This window comes from Salvia miltiorrhiza, chromosome 5 (genome assembly GCF_028751815.1).
Source record: "Salvia miltiorrhiza cultivar Shanhuang (shh) chromosome 5, IMPLAD_Smil_shh, whole genome shotgun sequence".
NCBI lineage: Eukaryota > Viridiplantae > Streptophyta > Magnoliopsida > Lamiales > Lamiaceae > Salvia > Salvia miltiorrhiza.
This window is the reverse complement of record NC_080391.1, coordinates 55,120,402-55,143,800: the sequence shown is the minus strand read 5'-3', so window position 1 is coordinate 55,143,800 and position 23,399 is coordinate 55,120,402. Positions and strand designations below refer to the sequence as shown.

Below are 23,399 nucleotides of genomic sequence, written 5' to 3'. Positions count from 1 at the left end.
CGACCCCCATATGTTCAGCGAAAAAATCCGTTGAACATGGCGTGAATAAATCATGTCCGTTAGATTAGATAAGATCAACAGATGAGATTACTTCTCTCTTCTTCTTACATTTAGGCCTTCTTCATTGAACCTTGACCTATATATATATATATATATATATATATATATATATATATATATATATGGAAGAGTTCAATGGAGACTACTAAATATTCAAAGAACAGAGACCAAATCTCAGTCGTTGGTCTTATCTAATCTAACGGTCAATAATTATTCACGCCATGTTCAACGAATTCATTTTATTGAACATATACAGGGTCGAATCCCACAATCCCAAAAAAATCAGCATTTATTCACGCCATATTCAACGGATTTGATGAACGTTCATCAAATCTGTTGGTGAAACGAGAAACCAACACCTAAACTAGAAAGTAGTAAACGACACCGGATTTACGTGGTTCGATCGAGAAGACCTACGTCTTTGGGGGTTTTCCACTATATCCAAGAGAATGTTTTACAGTTTACAAGTTGTAGGCTAGAAAAATGATTATCCCCCTGTAATCTATGCATCAAGGCCCTATTTATAAGCATGAACATAAACTTAAGGCCCTTGGGCCCATTAGACCCCTAAAGCCCATTAGCCCAATGAATCAAGCCCAAGCCCCGTTATTCTAATCTACATCTTGAAATTGAGCCATCAAAGCTGGAAAGCGGAGCCGAGCTGAGCTAAGCCGAGAGTCAGGGCAATCCCGTATCAAATATCAGAAATAACCTCAATAACAACTAGAGATATTCCCGTTATGTTTAGCACAGCCCTGGTGCATATTTCAGTCCTCATCATCGGTTGAACATATCTGTAATTCCGTTGAACGTTCATCAAATTCGTTGAACATTGCGTGAATAAATGCTGATTTTTTTGTGGTTGTGGGATTCGACCCGGTGTATGTTCAACAAAAAAATCCGTTGAACATGGCGTGAATAAATGTTGATCGTAACATTAGATAAGATCAACGGCTGAGATTTGATCTCTGTTCTTTGAATATATAGTGGTCTCCATTGAACTCGACCATATATATATATATATATATATATATATATATATAGGGTTGAGTTAAACAAAGAATCACTCCATGTATAGAGAATAAAGAAGAGATCTCCTCCATCAAAACCTCTTGATCAAACGGCTATGATTAAATCAATTTTCCAATTTTGAATAACCGTTCAAATTAATGAAATTATACTTTTAATTAGAAAAGGGCATAACAGTAAGTGTGTTTGGCTAAAAATAGATAGACCGATATTTACTCCCTCATTTACGTTATCCCACATTTATTTTGATCTCTCTTCTCGACGATCGGTAGGGTTTCGAGACTGGCACCTTGTCGCCTCCCTAATCCATGTTCGCCATCGGTAGCAGCGATGAACGGCAATGCCCACCACCTCCTCGCCAACGTACTGCAATACAGTAGCCGGACCATCGCTTCAATCGTCGGCATCTGTTCGTCGACTCACATGACTGCCACTGACTTTACGTGACGGGATCGGCAAAGCACATGACCGTCGTCGCCGCTGGTCCGAGCGTGCGTCCCGGAGCCGCAGCGCCCCCATGCTTGCTGCCCATCTCGCCGATCAAGGTGACGATTTCAGTACACGATTTTCCCTGTTCGGCAGCGAAGTTCATCAAAGGTAGGATTTTCGAAACTATGGAAGCTTAATAGGCATAGATGTTTTTCTAATACTACTTTCAAGATCCATTTTGTCCAAGAGCTCGAGGCTGATATACAATTTGTTTCCTAATGTGGTTGTTGCTTCAGAGACTTTTACATTCTCATTTAGTGCCCAACTCACTGTATTATAGGATTGATTCACATATTAAAGTTAAGGCTTTTATTTCTTGGTATAGGATTTTTGATTTTGTTCGAACTATTTTGGGGATTTCGTTCTGCCAAATGTAGTTTGCTATCATCCCCTTAGTATTGCAGATTTTGATTTCTTAGAAAAATGGACTTTCTGTCCATAGTTGTTGGTGTGTTCTATATGTTTGTGAGTCTGTTCGAATAGTTGTGAGGTTTGTTCGAAGTGAACTAATGTTGTTTCCAAATGGACTTTGTGTTCATAGATGTTGGTTTGTTCGAGATGTTGATAAGATTTAGGATTGAAGCACAATGAAGTCTACGGCGGCTGAACCACCAAAGCATCGTGGCTGTTAGATTGATTTTTCAGTTAGACTCCTGTTCATCGAAGAATTGTGTTCTGTTCGTTTAGAAATTATGTTTGTTCATTTAAAAAAATTTGTTATGTTCATCTAGAAATTGTATTGTGTTCATTAAAAAAATTTGTTATGTTCAAGCTACATTGAATGAGCTTCAATCGAAACCAATCTTCATTTGTAATTTTGGGGCAATTCATGTGTCCAGTAAATTTGAACATATTCTGTTCATTTAGAAATAGTATTCTGTTCATTTATAATTTGTATTATGTTCATTTATAAATTATGATTCTTCATTACATGATAAGTTTCTAAATAAAACTATTGATATATGATTTAGAATTTTAAAAATATCTAAATAACATATTCAAATTTTTGTGGTGACATAAAATATTTTTGTGTTATGTTAATTTATAAATTATGTTATGTTCATTTATGTTCTCGGCGAATCGTTTTTATTTTCGTTTCTTCTATGAAATCATATTATGTTCATTTATAAATAGTATTCTGTTCATTTATAAATTATGATTCTTCATTAGATGATAAGTTCCTAAATTATATTATTGATATATGATTTAGAATTTTAAAAATACCTAAATAAGATATTCAAATTTTTGTGGTGACATAAAATATTTTTGTGTTATGTTAATTTATAAATTATGTTATGTTCATTTATGTTCTCGGCGAATCGTTTTTATTTTCGTTTCTTCTATGAAATTTGATTTTTTTTTTTCATTTTTTTAACATAAAACATTTTGAACATGCTTTAAACAATTACGAACTCTTAAATAAACTATTTGAATTTCTCTTATTAATATAAAATATTTGACATAAAACATTTCGAACAAGCGTAAAAAAATTACGAACACCTAAATAAACTATTTGAATGTTTCTTACTAATATAAAATATTTAACATAAAGTATTTCAAACAGGCATGAAAAAATTTCGAACATCTGAATAAAATATCCGAATTTATTTTATTGGCACGAATTTTATATTTTTATTGTCATGAATTTTATACAATTCGAAAAGATAAGAGATTCTTGAAAAGTCAACTATGTTAATAATAGATTTAGGATTACTTAATTAGGATTTACGATTATATGATTAAATTACTAAAAATAATAGATTTAGGATTACTTAATTATAGCAACAAAATCGTGTGAATCTGATAAACATGCATTTTTACCTCTTGGTGTGTCATTTTTGATGTTTAGTTATGAGGATTTTGTGTGTTGATTTATTTGAGTTTATATTCGTTTATGGTCAAGAACTTGTTACTTGCTTGTGTTTGAACGAATTTTCAGAAATAATGAAGCAGAATTTGGAAGAAGTGACTGAAATACAAGTTGTAGTTCGTCTCGATAGGAGTTCGTGAGCGCAAACGGTTCGTAAATCCGAGTTCGGACGAGGGAGATCGAGCCAAAACAAAATCACTGCGCAATGCCGCGCGAGGTCGCGCGGTCCAGGCGCGCGGCCGCGCGACGGGGCAGATTTTGCTGGAAGACCGCGCGGTCCAGGCGCGCGGCCGCGCGAGAGGCCGCGCGAGTCGCCGAGTTTTCGCCCAAAAGTCCGTTTTTCAGCCTTTTACACGATTTTTGGGTATTTTTGAGTCCTACTTGACCTAGGGCATATAAATACTCCCCAAAAACTTATTTCTAAAGAACCTTTTATCATCTTTTATCATATTTTACTTTTCCTGAGAGCTGAGTGAGACAGAGAACGGAGCCAGAGCAAGAACTGAAGACTCTCGAATTCTACTACGGTTTCATTGTTGAATGTTTATTTGTGTATTTGAGATATTGATTTTTAGTCATATGTCTATGTGTGGCTAGAATCCCTTTTTTCCAGGGTTTAGGGAGTAGACATGATTTGAATTTCTGACTGTTTGATTCAATTAATTGAGATTGTTGTTCCTTTTTATGTTCTTGTTATAATTGTTTTGCTTTATTGATTGGCCACCAATTTAGCATAATCATAGGTTCTAATTTGATATCGGGAGATGATAATTATTACCTGAACTAAGAACATAGAACACATATATTTAATTCTAAAGGGAATTGATATTTGTGAGGGCGTTAATCCTATGAGCTTTTAGGAGTTGCATGTTAGAAGTGCGATCCGGAGACGGTAGCCTTGCATGTAATCAACGGTTTGTATGCCACGGGAGTGGGTATGAACTAGCTTCGAGATTGCCTTAGGAATCATCTTATTAATTGAATTGAACATGTTAGTTAGGAGAATCTGTTGAAACCTTTGCCTTGGGAAATCTTGTCTTATCTGTTTCTCTGTTTCGCAGCTTGTTTTGTTTTCTTTCCTGTTGTTTATTTATTTAGTTTTAAAACCAAAACTCTTATTTTCGTTTGTCCAGATAGAGTAGAATAATTTAGGATAGGAATTGATAATAATTAGTCTCTGTGGAATACGACCTTGCTTGCTACTGTACACAATTGCACCCGTACACTTGCGGTGTGTTAATAAAATAGCGAACAAGTTTTTGGCGCCGTTGCCGGGGATTAGTTTCTTCTATGAAATTTGATTTTTTTTTTCATTTTTTTAACATAAAACATTTTGAACATGCTTTAAACAATTACGAACTCTTAAATAAACTATTTGAATTTCTCTTATTAATATAAAATATTTGACATAAAACATTTCGAACAAGCGTAAAAAAATTACGAACACCTAAATAAACTATTTGAATGTTTCTTACTAATATAAAATATTTAACATAAAGTATTTCAAATAGGCATGAAAAAATTTCGAACATCTGAATAAAATATCCGAATTTATTTTATTGGCACGAATTTTATATTTTTATTGTCATGAATTTTATACAATTCGAAAAGATAAGAGATTCTTGAAAAGTCAACCATGTTAATAATAGATTTAGGATTACTTAATTAGGATTTACGATTATATGATTAAATTACTAAAAATAATAGATTTAGGATTACTTAATTATAGCAACAAAATCGTGTGAATCAAAATGTAAGTTTACGGTAATGTCCTTTTACTCATATAATGCGCATGAAATTAGGAAAATTAATGGCCATTAGATGTACAAAAATCAAGGATTGAGATTAATTCTCTATTCTCTACATATTTGTCATTCTCTATTTAACCTCTCTCTCTCTCTATAAATATATATATATATATATATATATATATATATATATATATATATAGGGAGAAGATCCATGGAGAATGCTAAATATTTTGAGAATAGAGAATGCGTTCGAATAAGTCTGTAATTTCGATGAATAAATTAACATATCGTATGAATAAGTTTTTTGGCCATGGTTTGAATCCTGATAGGGGCGAAATTTTTATTATTTTTACCATATTTACTGAATACATCTGTTCATTATTTATGTTGATCTATTCGTAAAATTTATAGGCTTATTCGTTATTTTTCATTCTCTCGAAAAATATAATTCTCTATGGATCCCTACCCTATATATATATATATATATATATATATATAGGGTGTGGTTCTAGAGAGAACTACATTATTTGTAAGAACGGGAGAACCATCAAATTTAATGCATTCACTGTAAAAATTAATGCATTAGCTGTTAAAATTAATGCACTAAAAAAATAAAAAATAAAATGCTCCCTTCAGAATTCGAACTCAGATTCTATATTCATCCAGCAAGATGATGCATCCACCATAGATCTTGATGATCGAATGGCTGAAAATGGTTCTCCGTTCTTTTTTTATTTATGGTTCTTTCTTGAACCTCTCCCTATATATATATATATATATATATATATATATATATATATATAGAGAGAGAGAGAGAGAGAGAGAGGTTCAAATAAGAACCACTAATAAAATAAGAACGGAGAACCATTTTAAGCCATTCGATCATCAAGATCTACGGTGGATGCATCATCTTGATGATCTAAGGGCTTTTTAGAACACATGGACTTGTAGTATGTCTTTCTTTCCTTCTCTTTTTGTTGAGTTATTTAATTATTAATTTATCAAAAAATATGCTCCCTCGGTGAAATTTTATTCTAATTTATCATTTTGATTCGTCCACAAAAAATTGTCTTAATCTATTTTTAATAAATTTGTGGATCTCTTTCTCCACATGAAATTTTATTCTAATTTATCATTTTTGTCCGTCCACAAAAAATTGTCTTAATCTATTTTTAGTAAATTTGTGGGTCCCTTTCTCCACTCACTAACATATGAGTTCATTTCTTCACTCACTAACATGTGGGTCTCATTTTCTACTCCTTAACTTAATTATCTTTTTTCACTTTTCTTCATTTGTGGGCTCATTTTTCTACTAACTAAATAAACAACACTAGTTTTCTTAAAATTTGTGCCTCCCTCCTTTTGGACAATATTTCGTGGATGGAGGGAATATATAATTACAAAATAGCTTAGCTTGTTTTTTGGAGGCCATAAAGTTTGCTCGAACCATATTTGTTACTCCCTTCGTCCCAACTTAAATGGTGCACTTCTTTTCAGCACGGGATTTAAGGAGAATAAGATTGTAGTGTAAAAGTGTGTAAAGGTGTGTGGGGCCACATTGTTTGTAGAGTAAAATTATTACCAAAAATAGAAACGCACCATTTTAGTTGGGACGACTCAAAAAGAAATACGCACCATTTAAGTTGGGACGGAGGGAGTATTTAAAAAAGAACACAATTTTTTAACATATCTATAATCTATATACTTACTCTGTCGCATTACAAATGTTCCACATTCTATAATGGGATGTTCCATTACAAATCTATCATTCCTTATTTGGAAATATATTCTATCTCTATATCTAATATTTAAACAATTTTCACCAACTCACTTTATCTACTTTCTACACATTTCTTAATTTATGTGCCCGAAAATAATGAGACATTTAATTGGACGGAGGGAGTAATATATTCAAAAGACAACTTTCAATTTGATATCAATTTCAAATCAATTTTAAAATTGAATGACAATTTTGTAGTTATATAAATTTGTACATTGTACTTTTTTATTTCCTTTTTCTTTATCCACTTATTTTTTGTTACTCCCTCTGTCCAAAAAAAAATGGGTCACAATTATTATATTTGGCGTCCACAAAAAATGAGGCACTTTCCCTTTTAGGACATGGGCCCACCTCTTTTCATTATATTTTATCCTTATAAATACTCATTATTTACAAAAATAAAATCAACTTTAATTCAATCTCATCCACTCATTTCACATAATGGTGGGACCCTTTCTCCACTAATTACTCATTTTTATTAAAACTCATGCCCCAGGAATGTGTCCTATTTTTAGTGGACGGATGAAATATACTCCCTCCAATCTTTTTTATAAGTCGTCCTTAGCTTTTTTGCAGGGTTTGAAAAAAAAAACAAAAAACAAAAAACTAAACTAACCTTATTTAATGACACAAGAATGCAAAGAAAACTAGGGAGAAGAAACGAGTTTATTAGATAAAGCTTAGACTATAATTAATGAGATTAGGGGTAGAGAGGGTAACTAAATGTAAAACGAATTATATTTTGCAAACAATTTTTTTTATAAAATGACTTATAAAAAGATTGGAGGGAGTATTTCTTTCAGAAATTGTGAAATTCGACTAATTATAAAATATTTAATATACATATTAAATTAAAGAGCACAATAAAAGTTTTAATTTTGTATATTTTATATAAATATTTAATTTAAAAAATAAAAAATATATTTATTTAAAGATGAAAATTTTAGAAAAAACATCTTTCATCTCTTATCTTCTTTTGAATAAATATGTGTTTTTTATTTTTTTTATTTTTTATTTTTCATCTCTTATCTTCTTTTGAATAAATATGTATTCTTTATTTTTTTAAATTTTTATTTTTATTTTTTAACTTTTCATAATATCAATTTTTATTATTATGAATTCTTCTTTATTTTTCTCAATATTCACCTCAAATATATTAAGTTAAAATTAATTTTTTATTTTATTTATAATTATAACAATTGAATTGGTTCAATTTTATATAGGTGTAGAAATATAAAAATGTTTCATGTGCATTGCACGGGGCGCAAATACTAGTATACTAAATGTTGGCCCAACTTTGCAACTCGCCGAACATATCGAAAAATCCTCTGAAACCTTGGCGACTAAGGTTCCGAGAGAGAAGCCTTCTTTTATTGGAAAAGATTTGCGGTCCTCGATCTGCGAGTGAGTGTTGGTGAATCTTACAATGGATCCAGAGGAGATTTTGAAGAGGGTAGCGGCACTAAAATTATCCACCGAGGCGGCTTCGAAATCTGTTACAATAACCAAAAAGGAAGCGGACAGAGGGACTGCTAGGGCTGATAAACTTATGTTGGGGAAAATCTATGGAAGGAGACAGCCCAATCGTGAGACCTTGAGGGAAAAATTACCAGATATTTTACACATTTGGGGGGCGTGTGAAGTTGAAATTGTGGGAGGTAATATGTTTGTCATCACACTGGATTTGGAAACAGATCGAGAGAGGATTTTGAAGGATGGACCGTGGCATTGGTTCAATGATCTTGTGTTAATGAAAAAAGTGGATTCGATGTAAACGGCGGCGATGACGGTGTTTGGTGATATTGCAATGTGGTCCAATTACACAATATGCCACTAGCATGTCTGGAAAGTCAAATTGTTAGGAGGATTGGGGAACAAATCGGAACTGTCCTGGAAGTGGACGAAGGAGAAAGGGGGTTGTGCTTAGGCAGATATGCTAGGGTGCGGATAAGGAGATCTATAGACGAACCTCTGGTGCGATGTGTCCCAACCAAACTTGAAGGAGAAACTGAGGAAACTATGGTGCTTATTCTGTATGAAAAATTACCAGATCTATTTTGCTTCGCTTGTGGAAAAATTGGGCACCATCTTAAAGATTGTGGGTTAAGTGATAAAGAGAAGGCGAATCCCTCATTCGGTACATGGCTTAGGGCTGGAAGGGGTGTTGATTACAGACGAGTAACGTACAAAGCGCAGCCTAGCTGGCGAAAGAAAGCCCTTATGGCCCGAGGGCTCCACCACGCAACAATGATCGACAGTTTAACAGGGGAAAGGAAGCTCAAATGGTGGTTAAAGAGGGGGAAGGCAGGAGTAAGGAGATAGTGGTGCATGGTGTTTTAGGGGGGGGAAGAGATGGCGGTTGATGAGCCAGTGAGGGAGGGGGCGAGCGGGGTAGAGGAGAAGGAAGTGGCGGGTGGTGAGGGAAAAGTACAAAGGGGGCAGAAGCAACTAGAAATGAATGTTTTGAGGGAGTCGGAGGAGGAGAAAATGAGTGAGAGACGGACTACACGAAATGCGATTGATGTGGAAATGAATAAGGAGAGAGAGAATGACATGGGAGAAATGAGAGAGGGCGGCAAGGAAATTGAAGAGGAGGTGCAAGGAAAGCAGCAAATTGAGGCCAGAAAAAAAGGGGCCCATAGCAAGACATCATTTAAGAAACAGAGCAAGGGCTGGAAAAGGCTTGCTAGGACCACAACCCGAGACACTAGTGAGGGTAAAAAAAGGAATAAGGGAGAGAGTGATTTCCTGATTGGCAAGAGAGGTGAAATGGAGAAGACGGGGGAGGCTGAGGATGGGCGTGAGAATAAGAGAACGAAGGCGGTGGAAATGGAAACGACGGAGATGACACAACTAACGGCGGAGGCTGCTACGATGCAGCCCTGCCGGGCATTATGAAACACTTAATTTGGAATGCACGGGGACTGGGAAATCCACGTGCATTCCATGAGTTTCGCCGACTCTTAGTCGGCCAATCCCCGGAGGTCGTCTTCCTTTGTGAGACGAAGCTCGTCAAGAATCAATGTAATTTATGGAGAAGTTTGCTGGACTATGATGGATTATTTGTGGTGGACGCTAAAGGGCGAAAAGGGGATCTTATTTTGATGTGGAAAGCGGAAGTTAAAGTTCATATTTTATCCTTTTCACAGGGACATGTGGACTGTTATGTCATGTGGGAAGGAAAAAGGTGGAGATTTACCGGATTTTATGGGAACCCGGAAACTAGACAACGAAGATTCTCATGGGAGTTGTTGAAAAGACTTAGTGACCAGATTCCCACAGAGGATATGCCTTGGCTCGTTGGCGGGGATTTCAACGAGGTGCTTGCTGATTCGGAGAAGTTTGGAGGGAAAGCCCGCCCACGGAGTCAAATGAACACCTTTCGCGAGGCCTTGTACTACTGTAGCTTACAGGAGGTGGCGTCCCCGGACAAGACGCATACGTGGATGAATAAAAGAGCGGATGAGCCCATTTTTGAAAGACTTGACAGATTTTTTGGTAATGATCTTTGGAACAGTGAGTACTCCAATTGCTACACCACGGCGATGGACTTTTTTGGGTCTGATCATAGGCTTGTCATTTGTGTGGAGCAGGAGAATGAGAGAGTGATTAACTATGGTAAAGGGCGTTTTCACTTTGAGGAGAAATGGTTTACCGAAAAAGAGTTTGTACCGGATTTCCTTTGTGAATGGTCGTCGCTCTACCATGTGGGATATGTGAATACCAAGCTTCAACGGTATGAATAGTTTTTAACCAAGTGGGCCAAGAAGAGGTTCGACTCAATTAGTAAGAAGGTCGCTGGGATGCGGAAGGAAAGAGTTAGACTTATGAAAGGGCTGGGGGGGAGGCTACTTGCCAAGACATTCTTGACCTCACTAGGAGGATAGAGCAGGCGGTCGAGGCAGAAGCGTGCCATTAGAAGCAACGAGCTAGAGTGAACTGGCTTGCTAATGGAGACCGTAATTCTGGGGCTTTTCACTCCCATGCTTCTAAGCGACGTAAAAAGAATGGTATAAAAAATTGAAGAATGAGGCAGGTGTGTGGATTGAAGATGAGAAAGACAAAGCTTAGCTTTTTAGGGATTATTTCCAGAAACTTTTCTGCTCGGATAGGCCTTCTTCTAGGAAAATTGAGGATGTGGTGGGATTGATTCAAGAAAGAATTGACGAGGCAGATCGAACCGTGTTACAGAAACATTATGAGGCAGAGGAGATTGAAAGGGCAGTTTTCGAGATGCACCCTACGAAGGTATCGGGGCCAGATGGATTCAATGCACGTTTTTATCAACGTTTTTGGTCTGCCTTGGGTGAGTTTGTTACCTCGCAAGTGCTTGCGGTTTTGAATGGGAGAGTCGAGGTAAAGGAGTGGAACGAGACGTTGATTGCACTTATCCCTAAGGTAGAGAAACCTTCGATGGTCTCTGACTTCAGGCCTCTGAGTATGTGCAACACCATTTATAAGATTGTTTCTAAAGTTTTGGTGAATCGGCTGAGACATGTGTTGGGACAGGTGATTGATCAAGCACAAAGTGCTTTTTTGAAGGGCAGGCAGATCATAGACAACATCTTGATTAGTTTCGAGTGTCAACATTGGATTAGGAACCAAAAAAAAAGGAAAGAAGGGGTATGCTGCGTTGAAATTGGATATGAGTAAAGCGTATGATCGAGTGGAATGGGATTACCTGGAGGCGGTGTTGAAGAGAATGGGTTTTCCGGATGCCCTTTGCACGCTCTGTCACAGCCCACTATCCCAATGACGGTTTAACCGGGGTTATGACTTGGGGTGAACAATAAGAAATGGAAATGGACAATTACTTAACATTAAAGTATATGGAAATGTCACTCATAGATAAAATGCTAGGATCATATATGATTATTTGGATACACATAATTGAGAACTGATTAAGGTGGTTACCCAATAACACGTATCACAACTTCATATCATAGAGCTATCTTAATCAAAGTGTTTTGCAGCGGAAAACGTGTGAGATATACATATGAAGATGTATACTCAAGGTTACATTTCTCGAAATGTCAAAGGAACACCCGCTCAACATCATTCCATTCCATCAACTGCTCAACCTGCACATTTAGAAATACATGCAGGGCTGAGTATAAAAATACTCAGTGGGTATAGCCGAAAATACAACATGCATACATATATAAATTGAACTGCCATAACAGTAACACACAGGGGTTTTCTTAAATGTCCTGTGCTTACTAAAATATTTCTTTCATTTTCATAAAGTCGATCGGCCGATCATTTTCCTTCATATGATCCATATCTGTTCCTTTCTGTCACGCGCCGGGAAGGAGGCCTCCTTACCACGGACGCCAAGACCGGTCGCAAGCGACTCGCGGTCTCCATGAGTGTACACGTTAACCCTAGCTAGCGACCTTTGTCTAGCATAGGATCCCAATTGGATTTCCTTTAAAGTTGGCGAACCAACACAGATAGGATACATATAAAAACATAAACATTTTTGGCAGTCAATCATTTCATAAACATTTCATTTCATTTCATAAACATTTCATTTTTATTTCATAAGAGTCATTTATCATTTGGGCATAATAATAAACTGAAATTAACAGTTAAAATCATCTCATGCATATATTCGTATAAGAGGCCTACGACACGCAGGGGATCTCTATATACGTATAGTAAAAGTAATGCCCACCTGATTAGGCAAAGCCTGTCGTTTATCCTTATCTCTGAATCGGAATAGCAATGCTAATCCTCCTGTTGCTCAAAGCCTACAAGAAATCTATTCTCAATAGGTCTCCTTGAATTCTAATCTTAAGTCATGGTGTAGTGCTTAATATTCTATGATTCACTTAGCCGGGTTTTCAAAATTTAATGAATAAATAATTGAAAACATTTTCTCTTGAGTTAAGAACACCAACAATATTCTTACTCATCTTTTAATAATTGGAATTATAAATAAAACCAATTAAATCATAAATATTCTTATTGCAAAATATAATGCAAATCTTGTCATGCTTAGCATATAATAAGTAATTTACTTAAAATATGCTTATAATAATAATTTAATATTATTATAAAAATTTAGTCTTTGAAAATAATTAATTAAACTTAATAAGTCTAATTAATTATAATAGTGTAGCTCCTTTAAATAAAATCTGTACAAATCCAATTAAATAAATACTTGGGCAGCCCATGATTTTAAAATAATCAAAGGCCCAGCTTAATATAGAAAATCGGCCCAAAATTAAGAAATAACCCAGCCCATTTAATTAAAAATCTCGGCCCAAGTACCAGAGGTTCGTCTATAGATCTGCCTAAGCACCAGAGGTTCGTCTATAGATCTCCTTATTCGTCTATAAATCTCGGCCCAAGTACTTATAAAAATCGGCCCATAACTAATTAAATAAATTGAGCCCAATTCGCAAGTCCACCCTCAATTAAAATCGGCCCAAATCAAAATTTAAAACAAAGGCCCAACACTTCAAAGCCCAAACCTAAAGCCCAACATCCCACCCCCTTTTCTTCCCTACTCTCTCTCTCGGTGACACACACACGCATAACATATCTCACTCTCTTCCTCTTCACGCCAAGCTCGCCCCCTTCTTCCCCGAATCTCTTCCGGCGGACGACGGCAGCAAGGCCGCCGGCCGTCACCCTTCTTCTCACTCAAACAGAACCCGCACACGCAGACGCTCCTTGCGCCGCTCACGGCCCCGTCGTCCTCCGCTCAACCCTCCGTTCAGCCCTCCGCTGAAACCCAACCACTACCACCATCGCCTTCCTCCTTGGCGATGATGGGACGCCGCCGGCCTCTCCTCCGGTGAAGGCAGCCTTCGGCCTCACCTCCCTCAGAATTCTCTCTTTGACTCCCGCCGACGAGCAGCAGCCGGAGCCACCCGCCGGAGCCCTAACCTCCACCCAGACCAGCTCCGACCAGTCACCTGAACTCCCCCTCGTCCGTGGCCGGACGACAGCAACAGCAAGGCTGCCGCGCCCTGGCCTCCCTCTTCCACTCTCGCCGATCTCTCGACCCCAGCATCAACTGACGTCCCCCGACTCCAATCGCACAAAACCCACTCCAAAATTGAAGATAAATTTAAGGCTTCAAAACTCATTTTATTCTATTTTCATTTAATCATGTTCATTCATGTATGTAAAGAAAAGTATATACATATGTAAAGTTCATTTCTTTACTCAGTTTCTTGCTTGTTAGAAAACACAAATATATGCTACGCATGTTTATCAATGAATGAGTTGCCTGCTAAAAATGATTTTCTTTTAAGTATGAAAATGGTTTGCTGAACTGAAATTTAGATGCTGTGATTGTGAGCAAACTGAAATAATCAAGGAAATTTATAAATGAAACCTTAAGGAATTTTGGATGGAGTTGAGTCGTTGTTGTCTGGATTTCTTTTGAGCTTCTCTTGAGTGGAAAATACATATATAATGAATGTTGAAAGATTTTGGAGATTGGGAGAATGAATTTGCTGTCGGATTTGTAGGAGAAGGGGATATGGCATAGGAGGAGGAATGACTTGGCTGCAGTGATGTTAAGTGGAATTTGAAAGTGGATGTTAAGTGTAAAGGGCTGTCATGGAGGTGGAAAGGAGGTGTAAAGGAAGGTGGCATGGCTGTCATGGAGGAGGTGGAAGAGTAGGTAGATGTGGGAAATTTGGTGGAGAAATTAAATATAATATAATAAAGTCTTCCGGGTTATACTATGAAAACTGTAATAATTCTTCAGGGTTCGCTAAATAAATAGCTCGTGAAAATACTTGAATGCTAAATTAAATAAATATGCAATGCATATAATTTAATTACTAAATTTACAAATGTTTTTGTAACTCATTTTTGTTGGAATTAAAAATAAATTCATTTTCTTTATATCCGGCGTGAATCATCTTACTTCTAAATTTCGAAAATAAATTCTAAATTTAACTCAGGGAAACGGGGTATTACATTCCTCCCTCCTTATAAAAATTCCGTCCTCGGAATTGCATATCTGGTATTCTATCTTGTGATACTAGTCATTCGTTTCATTCATCTCTTTTGTGGCCTTTTCCATCCTGTGATGGTTCCACTACATGACGAGAACAATATTATTGTCTCGTAAAACTTGAATCTTGCGATCAAGTATCTGGACTGATTTCTCATCACAACTTAGGTCCTGGCTAGGACTACTTTATCTTGCTTAATCACATGCTTTCTTAATTGCGAGGTGCTATACGTATTGTATACATCCACAATGCTTGGTGGCAGAGCCAACTTATAGGCTACAAAGACCTAACTTATCTAGGGTCTCAAAAGGTCCTATATAACGGGGTCGTAACTTGCCCCTCTTTCCAAAACGTATAACTCCCTTTGAGGGAGAGACTTTGAGGAAAACTCGATCCCCAACATTAAATTCTAATTCCAATCGGCGTTTATCGGCGTAAGACTTTTGTCTATCTTGAGTTTCTTTGATTCTTTGCTTGATGTGGTCGACTTTCTCAATCGTCTGTTGGACCAGTTCAGGACCTAACAACATTCTTTCACCCACTTCATCTTAGTAAAGTGGTGAACTACCTTAATTGTTTCCTTCGTCCTAAGTCACCTTCTCAGATTTGACTAGGGAATTCTAATATCAAACTTTTCTCATCATCTTGGTAACTTTCACTTAAAGATTAATGGCACTCCTTCTGCCATGTAAACTCATTTTCTCATTTCCAAATGATTATTTAATGAGGGTTTCTAAGTTTCCATTGTGGTGGCGTTCCAACTTTATTCTTGCTGTAGCTTCTGGCACTTTAGCCAAAGCATTCACTCTCTTAACTTGAGCCTACTAGCCTTGGGGTTGGGTTATACCTTAAGTTTAGTTCTAGTGCTTTCCTTCCATTTCCTTTTTCTTTACCTCCATCTTGACGTGGTGTACATATCTTGTTTGTGCGTGAACTTTTTCCTTCTCCAATTTGTTGTAGTGACTCGGTGGTGAGAGTCTCGTTCATTGCTTGTTCCTTCATAATATCTCCTTAGTTTACTAGGGAAATTGAAAATCTCATGCCGCGATTCATTTACGAACTTCTTTACGCATTTCTCATTATTCATTTATAAATGACTTAAATAAGCATTTTAAACTCCATTAAAAAGGAATTGATTTAAAACATTTTAATCCTTTTAAAAATCCATACTCATAAAGCCTTAACTCATGCTCTATCTCATATTCTATCTCTTTACTCATCTCTATATAAACTCTCCACTCATCTCAAATCCTTAAGTTCAAGGATAAGTATCAAGAAAATCATGGTACTAAGTCTCGATTTATCTCTCATATAAGGCTCGTCCAATCTCATTCAACACATAGACAACACAATCACATAAGGCATATAAGAAAACACAATCAAACATTATCAAAACATGCTCTGTTTTTACACTGACTCAACTTCAAAATCTAACCTGTTCTTACTCCGACACCTCCTGGACTCGAGACTCATACCAAAAGAAAGGTCATCGAGTCTAATTTCATATAAAAAAAAAAGTAGAGTCAAAAACTCGAAGTATTGTAGGAGATATGACTGTTTTACTACAGCCTACCATATTCGGCAGTTTTGAGCAATCGAAAACTTGGATTTTTTTTTTTTTTAATAGTAAATGTTGTCAAACTGGGCTCAAATTTTGTGGATATCTAGCTAACTCAATAAGGTTAATACCATAAAATTTTGGAAAGCTAGATCACACAGGAAGCTACTGAAATGAATGACTCTTTCCCCTGCTCTCTGAAACTCTCGGTAGTAATGTGCAGTTTCGGTTTTGTATTTTATAAAAATAGTAAATGAAGTCCAAATGACTTGAAATTTTACCGATGTTCTCAAGACTCATGTAGAGACTTGGTATAAAATTTTCAAAGCTTTTTGACATTTAAAAACCGTCGATCACAGTAGGTCAGTAGGCCTACGAAATTCACCAAAATCTCATCTCAAACTCTTAAAATACTCAACTCAATATTCCTTCAAGGAAACTCATCAAAGCTCATTTTAAACACATATAACACCCACAAACATTCAGGCACATTATAATGCTCATCATACTCAAATCTTGACTCTCTTCTTACATCATAACCTCAAATCTCTAGTAAAACGTTTCAATGAACGCATCATTAAAATTCTCTTTTCATTTTCATGCACAAAATTACTCAATTATTCAAACATGATCTCATTCATCATATAACTCATTATACACATATAGATTCCCTTTTATCATGTACTAAACTCTAATGAAACTTCATGTATCATCATAAAACTCTTAATAAAACATGACAAACTTTCACATAATGGTCATAAAGCAATTAGACCTCATTTTATCAATCATCGACTTCTCAAAATATGAAAACTCAAAAACTCATACAAACTAAACTAAGTCAAAAATTTCTTAGCCAACAAAAGACTTACTCAAACATAATTATACACTAATATCATGCTCAAATACATATATCTTAAGCCAAAATCACTTTAATAACACATAGGCAAAAAGTCCTAATTTTTATTAAACTAAACTCTTTTGAAAATATCACTAATCATGTATAACCTATTGATCAAATCATAGATCTAACATCCTAGGTTACCAATTAGCACAAATCAACATCATAAAACAAGATCACATATAGATACATATGTATGTCATCTTCTTCCTCAAACTAACACTTTTCATTTTTCATTTCTCAACCTCAAGCTTCAATCTCATCCATCATTAATCATCTAGATCATCTCATAAACTCAAATCCATCATCAATACATCAATTGATTCATAGGATCTCAACATCCCAATTTTAGGTAAACTAACCTAATAGAAAAATCTATATCTCATGGCTAATCATCAAGATATTCATATATATTAACTCAATAATCATCAATCATCATATAACTCAAGCCAATTCAAGAAAACAAACAACAAAATTTCGTAGGGTTTCAAGCCCCTAATTTTCGAAGATTTCATAGAAATAAGTTGGGTGATTTTCTTGTTCAATCATGATCATATACTCACATTTAACATCATACAATCTAGATCTATAAAAATAAGAATCACTTACCCAAGATTAAACAAAAATCAAAGTTTTCCTTTCTCACTCTTCAAACCAAACCCCACGGTCCTCTTGAAATCTTCAAGAATTGAAAGGTGTTTATGTTGATTTGGTGGAGGAATTGATCTTGATGTGAACTTGGAAGCTTTGGTGATTCATCTATGGTGATCTTTTGGAGCAAAATCGGAAGAGAGGGAGAGAGATTGAGAGTGGCCGAATGGTGAAGAAAATGAGGGAAATGAAGTGAATTTGTCTTGCTTAGGAAGGATGATTGGAGACCAAACACTATTCACCATTTAATACTTGTCCCCCCTATACACTAATCCCTTCCCTTCATCTTCATACCACACGTCCACTTCAAGTAAGGCTAAGGAAATTAATCACATGCTTATTAGATTAAAATAATCATGTGTGTGTAAGGTTGTGTAGTCTAGAATAAATCATGTATTAAGCTACATTAACAAAATCATAAAAGACTAATTACTAATTAATGCAATGCTACAAAACTCTTGTGACCAATATTTAAAATAAATATGGCACTAATATTAGTGCACTCACTCAATTATAATATTCCTCATCATAGGAAAAATGATTTGAAAATATTTCGTTTGGAAAAAATTTTCATAAACCGGCATTCTTTGATTTCTCGGTAAAAATAAACTGCACTTGCTTTGAAAACTTAATTAAAATTCCAAGTGCTAAAGTCATCAAATAAAAATCATAATAACTTGCTCACAATGACATACGTAACAAAACTCACATAATCAATCAGTCACGTAATTTCACATAATATCACGTCAAAGCAGTCGGCAAACACAGACAAACTAGACGTCTCTCCGACCGATTTTTTTTTTTTTTATCAAGGTTTTTCACTCTTTCTTTCTCGACTCTATTTCCAACTCATTATTCCTATTTTCTTAATAGGACAGTCAATCTCTCTGACATCTCAGTATTCTCAATAGTGTTAAGACACTATCTCACAACATAGGGAAAAGTACGGGGTGTTACATGTACTATCAAATTTAGATAAAATTCATAACTTCATGCATAATTTAAAATTCATGTGGCTCATATAAATACACTTAACTCACCAATTAAAACTTATGCACCACATTTATAAAAATTTTCCTTTAACTAAGCACATTAAAACACATATATAATGATTAAATCACATCAGATAAATCAAACCAGTTTTTATTATAAATGGATGCCGAATCCTAATTATTAATAATTAAGCCCTTAATCAGGGATTAAAAGTCGGGGTATGACATACTATCCACTTTAAAAGAAATTTCGTCACGAAATTTGTACCACAGAAAATAATTCTGGGTACTTCTCATTCATGCTAGAATCGAGTTCCCACATCGCCTTTTCTTGATCATAGTGCTTCCAAAGAACTATTACTAAGGGTATCGACTTATTCCTTAGTACTTTAACTTTCCGATCTAGAATAGATTCGGGTCTCTCCTCATATCAATTGGATTCCTAATTCCAATTTATATACACGAGATTTACTTGAGAATAAGTTCCCTCGTCCTTTTTCGGCGGTTCATTTTGCTCCTACCTTATTCCCAGGGCTCATCTACGGGGTATTCTTTTTTCCAAAGACTAAAATAGTCATCAACCCATTTCTTGTTACCTATCACATGAATAACACTTTCCTATGAATTTATCTTAAAACTATCATAGACCAATTAACTTAAGTCCTCGTACTCGAACACTATATTACGGTCTTAGCTTGGACTCTGAATTTTTATCGTAATGAGTGGTCGATATCACTAACAGGACAAAGACTAATCTCAACTAATTACAATGAGACACAATTATACGAAGCCATAATTTGGGTAGTATACTACATCGGTAGACTAACATTTCTTGGTCTTATCAAACAAGGGAATCTATTATGACAACTCACGAGTTGCAAGGCTCAAACTCAACACAACATCAAAGCAAGGTGTTGTAGAAATTGTTCAAGAGAATCAAAAGAATGACCAGAGGGTATGAAATTATTAACTACTAGGTCGAACAAAATGACCTCGAGTACGAACCCACCTGGCTTTTCAACCGAAAGTTGAAACACATGGGTTTTCAACCCAAAAGACGTCTACTGAGATTTGGATCATGTGGACTGGCCAGGTCCAACATCATCACCTCCCAGTCACACGGGAAACATCGTCCCGAACTTGAAGAGCCATGAACATATTATACATAACAAATCATAAGCTCATTATGACAACTAAACTTATCTTAAGGTTCTCTATCCTATTGATCTCAAACCCCAAACCTCTCTTAAGACATATACACACAGACATACGTACACAGGCAAAACACACTATTCTTAAAATCTGTCCTGTAGCAAAAGTCGATTTGATATTCCGTCGCACTTGAACATTTGAACGTAGAGACTATGGTTCAACCTTTGATGCAACGTTTACCTTGAATTCGTCGCGTATCGTCATTCTGTGCTTTTCCTTTACCTCGTACATATCTTTTCAATCCTCTTTGTAGTTCAAAAGAACCATCATTTTCTTAAGGGACCTGAAACGCTCTAAGTTCTCTTTCATTCTTCTACATCATCACCTTAAAAATCTAGATTGTAGAGATATACTACTAATCTAGTAGTCTATGTTCTTTTAAAATTGTGATCATGCAACTTATAACAATCTATGTTCTCTGGGAAAACATATGTCACTTTTCTATTATTCATCTGATCATAACATCATAGACTGCAAAAATATGCCATGAAAGGCAAAACATTCAACATTCCATCATAACATGCTCTTCACATAAACATATTCATGAAGCATTTTAGAACATTAACATCTTTAAAACGTTGAAACTGCAGTTACCTTCTTTCCTTGATTGAGCACGATGCAATGGAGTGTTGAGCGGTGCCATATGAACCCATGTAAGTCTAAAGAATCAAACTAGACTCGACTCTTTAGAATAAGGTTTCTAGGGTCAGAGCGAACGAACCGCTCTGATACCACTCTGTCACAGCCCACTATCCCAATGACGGTTTAACCGGGGTTATGACTTGGGGTGAACAATAAGAAATGGAAATGGACAATTACTTAACATTAAAGTATATGGAAATGTCACTCATAGATAAAATGCTAGGATCATATATGATTATTTGGATACACATAATTGAGAACTGATTAAGGTGGTTACCCAATAACACGTATCACAACTTCATATCATAGAGCTATCTTAATCAAAGTGTTTTGCAGCGGAAAACGTGTGAGATATACATATGAAGATGTATACTCAAGGTTACATTTCTCGAAATGTCAAAGGAACACCCGCTCAACATCATTCCATTCCATCAACTGCTCAACCTGCACATTTAGAAATACATGCAGGGCTGAGTATAAAAATACTCAGTGGGTATAGCCGAAAATACAACATGCATACATATATAAATTGAACTGCCATAACAGTAACACACAGGGGTTTTCTTAAATGTCCTGTGCTTACTAAAATATTTCTTTCATTTTCATAAAGTCGATCGGCCGATCATTTTCCTTCATATGATCCATATCTGTTCCTTTCTGTCACGCGCCGGGAAGGAGGCCTCCTTACCACGGACGCCAAGACCGGTCGCAAGCGACTCGCGGTCTCCATGAGTGTACACGTTAACCCTAGCTAGCGACCTTTGTCTAGCATAGGATCCCAATTGGATTTCCTTTAAAGTTGGCGAACCAACACAGATAGGATACATATAAAAACATAAACATTTTTGGCAGTCAATCATTTCATAAACATTTCATTTCATTTCATAAACATTTCATTTTTATTTCATAAGAGTCATTTATCATTTGGGCATAATAATAAACTGAAATTAACAGTTAAAATCATCTCATGCATATATTCGTATAAGAGGCCTACGACACGCAGGGGATCTCTATATACGTATAGTAAAAGTAATGCCCACCTGATTAGGCAAAGCCTGTCGTTTATCCTTATCTCTGAATCGGAATAGCAATGCTAATCCTCCTGTTGCTCAAAGCCTACAAGAAATCTATTCTCAATAGGTCTCCTTGAATTCTAATCTTAAGTCATGGTGTAGTGCTTAATATTCTATGATTCACTTAGCCGGGTTTTCAAAATTTAATGAATAAATAATTGAAAACATTTTCTCTTGAGTTAAGAACACCAACAATATTCTTACTCATCTTTTAATAATTGGAATTATAAATAAAACCAATTAAATCATAAATATTCTTATTGCAAAATATAATGCAAATCTTGTCATGCTTAGCATATAATAAGTAATTTACTTAAAATATGCTTATAATAATAATTTAATATTATTATAAAAATTTACTCTTTGAAAATAATTAATTAAACTTAATAAGTCTAATTAATTATAATAGTGTAGCTCCTTTAAATAAAATCTGTACAAATCCAATTAAATAAATACTTGGGCAGCCCATGATTTTAAAATAATCAAAGGCCCAGCTTAATATAGAAAATCGGCCCAAAATTAAGAAATAACCCAGCCCATTTAATTAAAAATCTCGGCCCAAGTACTTATAAAAATCGGCCCATAACTAATTAAATAAATTGAGCCCAATTCGCAAGTCCACCCTCAATTAAAATCGGCCCAAATCAAAATTTAAAACAAAGGCCCAACACTTCAAAGCCCAAACCTAAAGCCCAACATCCCACCCCCTTTTCTTCCCTACTCTCTCTCTCGGTCACACACACACGCATAACATATCTCACTCTCTTCCTCTTCACGCCAAGCTCGCCCCCTTCTTCCCCGAATCTCTTCCGGCGGACGACGGCAGCAAGGCCACCGGCCGTCACCCTTCTTCTCACTCAAACAGAACCCGCACACGCAGACGCTCCTTGCGCCGCTCACGGCCCCGTCGTCCTCCGCTCAACCCTCCGTTCAGCCCTCCGCTGAAACCCAACCACTACCACCATCGCCTTCCTCCTTGGCGATGACGGGACGCCGCCGGCCTCTCCTCCGGTGAAGGCAGCCTTCGGCCTCACCTCCCTCAGAATTCTCTCTTTGACTCCCGCCGACGAGCAGCAGCCGGAGCCACCCGCCGGAGCCCTAACCTCCACCCAGACCAGCTCCGACCAGTCACCTGAACTCCCCCTCGTCCGTGGCCGGACGACAGCAACAGCAAGGCTGCCGCGCCCTGGCCTCCCTCTTCCACTCTCGCCGATCTCTCGACCCCAGCATCAACTGACGTCCCCCGACTCCAATCGCACAAAACCCACTCCAAAATTGAAGATAAATTTAAGGCTTCAAAACTCATTTTATTCTATTTTCATTTAATCATGTTCATTCATGTATGTAAAGAAAAGTATATACATATGTAAAGTTCATTTCTTTACTCAGTTTCTTGCTTGTTAGAAAACACA

General features: G+C 36.2%; 1 long non-coding RNA gene across 2 annotated transcripts; it reads right to left on the bottom strand.

Annotated features, from left to right (window-relative positions):
* Nucleotides 1–11,793: 11,793 nt before the first annotated feature.
* On the bottom strand, nucleotides 11,794–22,992 carry LOC131025183 (uncharacterized). Of its 2 annotated transcripts, XR_009102103.1 has the most exons (3): nucleotides 21,955–22,992; nucleotides 12,657–12,732; nucleotides 11,794–12,060 (listed from the first exon to the last, which is right to left on the bottom strand). It is a non-coding gene; the product is annotated as an uncharacterized LOC131025183 (long non-coding RNA). The 2 variants fall into 2 exon arrangements; XR_009102102.1 differs by lacking the exon at nucleotides 21,955–22,992 and having other exon boundaries at nucleotides 12,657–13,004.
* Between the last annotated feature and the right edge of the window lie 407 nt (nucleotides 22,993–23,399).